The sequence below is a fragment of the Merops nubicus genome, unplaced genomic scaffold (assembly GCF_000691845.1).
Source record: "Merops nubicus isolate BGI_N331 unplaced genomic scaffold, ASM69184v1 scaffold10797, whole genome shotgun sequence".
NCBI lineage: Eukaryota > Metazoa > Chordata > Aves > Coraciiformes > Meropidae > Merops > Merops nubicus.
Window position 1 is genome coordinate 905 of NW_008618786.1, and position 4,298 is coordinate 5,202.

The following is a 4,298-nucleotide window of genomic DNA, read 5'->3' on the forward strand; positions in this document are numbered from 1 at the left end:
ACCAGTGTTCCTTCTTACTAGTTCTGTTAACGGTTACGTAGACTTCTGACCCCTGGCTGTGCATCCCTCTTCGGAGGGAAGGACTTTGCACTTCTAATTACTTCTGTGTGAAGCTCAGATAAAACTTACCTGGAACTTAAGATGACTTTATTGGACTAAACAAAACCTATGTGGGTCTTGTCTGTTGGCATATTTAAAATATTGTTATCTAAATGCTCTCGTAACTCTTTCAAACATCTTAAAACTATTTAGGGTTGTACATTCCTGCAGTTCTTGCTGGAGAATTGTTTTAGAACTTGGTGGTGGAGAAGGTTAAAGTAATTTTTGAGAAGGTATTGATAGAAATCTTACCAGTTTGTTCTTATGCTCTCACTGTTGCCTAGCTTTAAGTTGTTAATATATTTTTTTTTCTTTTTTTTCTGAGATATTTGCTGACAATTCTTTCCTTGATGAGACCACTTTTGGTAGTTAGCAAGCCAGTCTCTTCTGCTGTGATTGCTGAGTAAAAGCACTGCAAAAACAGAAACCTGTTTCATTTGCCATGTTGTAGAGGAGAACACCACAATTTTGAAAATGAGTCTTACCTTTAACGCCTTGCTGGGGTGGGAATTTATTCTCATTTTACTAGAACAGGTTCTAATGTTGGGTTCTCGGCCTTTTCTTGTCAACAAGTGTCGGCAGACCAGTTTTCTAAGCCAATGTTCTTAAGGTCCCATGTGCAGTATGATTTGGAGAGCTAGTTAGGAAGGAAAAGTTATATTAAGAAATAGGTGTTGTCTAAAACCAGATGCTATCTGAAAAATTAACCTGTTACTGCTATTACTATTTCTGTGAATGAGAGATAGCAGGTGAAGAAAAAAAGTCTTCTTAGCCATTTAATAGTAAGTCATATATACAATACAAATGATTGTATCATAAAAATAAAGTATTCTTATAATACGAGGAATGTAAAATGCAGGAAAAATAGAACTGGAAAAACTGTGAAGAGGTGGTCTGAAACATATCCCAGAATTCCAGCATGGTGGAGGCTGGAAGGGACCTCTGGAGATCATCTCGTCCAACCCCCCTGCTCCAGCAGGGTCACCCAGAGCAGGGTGCCCAGCATGGTGACTAGGTGGATTCGGAATCTCTCCAGAGAAGGAGACTTCACAACCCCTCTGGGCAGCCTGGTGCAGGCTCTGGCACCCTCACAGGAAAGAAGCATTCCCTTATCTTCAGATGGAGCCTCCAGGGTTCCAGTTTGTGCCCGTTGCCTCTTGTCCTGTTACTGGACACCACAGAAAAGAGTCTGGCCCCATCTTTTTGACACCTGCCCTTTAGATACTTGTAAGCGTTTGTCAGATCCCCTCTCAGTCTTCTTTTCTCCAGGCTAAAGAGCCCCAGGTCTCTCAGGCTTTCCTTGTAAGAGAGATGTTCCAGGCCTCTCATATCTTTGTAGCTCTCTGTTGGACTCTCTCCAGTAGGTCACCATCTCTCGAACTAGGACCCCAGAACTGGACATATTTATTAAAGGAGGCATTTTCACAACCCTTTAACAACAGAGAAGAAAAATGAACAAAAAGCACATGCAGAGTTTAAGAGGCTTGCCATGTTGCAGATGTCTAGCATGAGTTTAAGCTCCACAAACAGGAAAAAAAAATCTCTTCCTAATATACAGAATAAGTGGAAAGTATATACGGGTAGTGCTAGAGAGCATGTCGGAATGCTCCTGGGCTTCTGTTTGCCTTTGACAGAAGGTTGTATAAGCCAGGGCATCTAGTCTGCTTCTGAGAAAGGGATGTGAGTGGGGGGAGAATCAAGAGGAATTAGCCTGTGAAAGGGCACAGAGGAACCCAACTTTCACTTAATTGTATTAAAACTCGCCGTGCAGCAAGGTCAACTGGATTTAGGTAACCAAAGTAATAAGGGAAACCACAAACAATGTTTTTAGAAATAGAATGATAAATAACTCTGCTGTCACCACGTCTGTCATAATGTTAGACCATATTAGGAGTTACATGATAAATGTTGGACTCTGCTCTGCTGCTGCATTCCTCTAGGGTTGAATTCAAGTCCATGCTTTCATTTTTGGCTGTGCAGGGGGCAAGCTCCTTGCTTTATTGTGAAAAAAATCTGTCTCAGAAATGCTTGCCACCTATTTTTTAATTTATTTTTTTTTTTTAATAATCTCAAAATTTAGGTGGCTCTCATTACTAGGACCTTTTTAAAGCTTATTTTAAGATAAATAGAATTTCATATATTAGGATGATTTATAATTATTTATTTAGTCTTGTAAAGTAGTTGTGAGTTTCTATGTATTATTTTCATTGCTTTGTTTCATATAGTTACTGATATTTTCCCTAAAATTCTTTTACAGTCCTACTTCGGACTACTTTGGGCTGTTCTGGGAATACTTGTGCTCCTCTGTCACCAGAGGGTTTCTCTTCCTGCAGTCATATTGATGACTAAATTAAGTTAATTAGTGAGTAACTTAAAATACTTGAACAAAAAAGCCTTTTCTTCCATTTGGGTAAACACAGTTCTAGAAAGAGTGGGGAGAGAAGTGAAAAACAGAATCGTGTGGATCACTCAGGGGTTGATGACAGATGATGATACTATTTGTGTAATTTTTCATTTAGCAATTATTTTAATTTTTTGTGGGAGTGTGTTATCAATGTCATAGCTTCTTTCAGTGTTTTTTTTTTCTGCTCTTTTATGACTGCTGTATTTCTGTTGGCTGACTTAAAAGACTGGTGGGTACACCAGAGTATACTGAAGGGCATATATACTTGGGCATTAATTGGCTAAAAAAGGAGATGAAATAATTTCATAGATAATGGAGTCAAGTTTCCATACCTCACTGTAGTAATTTTGTTCTTTTGGTTCATAAAAGGATTAGCTCTGCATCAATCAGTTCTGGTAATAAATTGCCTGTCAGGTAAAATTTTTTGATTCTCTCTCCAGCAAGGCACCGATGGTTTCGCATAGAACAGAAAGCTTGGTCGACATAGTCTGGGGAAAGGAGAGGAGACTTCGTGTTACTTCTGTCAGTTTGCTATAAGTGAAATCTCAGGCTTGTGGAGCAGTGGGTTGGTAGGATTCCTGTTTTGTCAGAAGAACATAATGTGTGGCCCAAAGCTGATAAAATACCCACCCATTCCACCCATTTTAGGATTATTTGTGATATTCAGTGACATCTTAGTTTCATATGGGCCCATATTTATAGGTTGGTGTGGTAAATACAGCTGGGGTAGAGGAGGGAGCACCTGAATCAAGAACATTAGACCGCGGTATCAATTTATTTGCAGCTTGTCTGATGAGTCTGATCACATAGGATGTGTTAGGCTGGGTCTTTCCTGTGCTCTGTAGTCATTACAAGCTCTACAGAATCTGCTTTACCACACTCACACCTAGGAGGAGTGTCCGAGGTAGTTGTTTACGAACCTCAGCTTTCCTGTTCTGTCCTTTAGGTGCAACCTGTTAATGTTTGATGTGAGCTGCACTTTGTGTGCTGGGACGTATGCTTGTATGCTGCTAAGCCAGTCCTTTGGAAGAAGCATTATGGTTTATTCTGGGGGTATCTGCTCCGTATATAAACCCCTGAGGAGAAACAGGCAGTATTGCTGAGCAGGTGGTGTTCCAGATCATCAGTGACCCTGAATAAAACCTCCAGCTCACTTCATAAGTGAGGTGGTTTTTACGTGCTGTCAGCTAAGCAGCTGTTGAACTTCTGTCAAAGGTGGTGCAGGGAGGAGTTTAAAATTAAGCTTCCGAGAGTAACCACACTGGTCTTGGTGCTGTTTCTTGGACCTGCATGAGCCACTCTTGTGACTAGTCACTTATGTCATACTGTGCTCAAGGTTGGAAAAAAAAGCTTTTCTCCCAGCACGGCACAGAGCTGTTCATTTGCATGGGAATAGGTATTACTGCAGCAATGCTAATGATGATGCTGTTAACTGTATGATAGAGAATTTTAAGGTCTTTTTTGGCTTCCTTTAGCCTTATTTGTTAATTCAGGTGAATTTAAAAATATTCTAGAACAGCATTGAAGGATAAAATTATGGTTTGTCTAGTTCTGAGGGTTTCTTGTCTTTATATGCTATTTTGTATTTGGAGGTCTGGAGCCAAACTAATCTTTATACTCCAGTAATAGAATTGACAGTATTTTTTGTTGTCTCTCTTTCTCTGTAAGGTATGCAGAGCTCTTTTTTGGTTTTAGATAATCCAGTTCAAGCTTATTTTCCTCTTTTTTTTTTTTTTTTTTTTTTTTTTTTTTTTTTTTTTTTTTTTTTTTTTTTTTTTTTTCTGGAATGCTATAG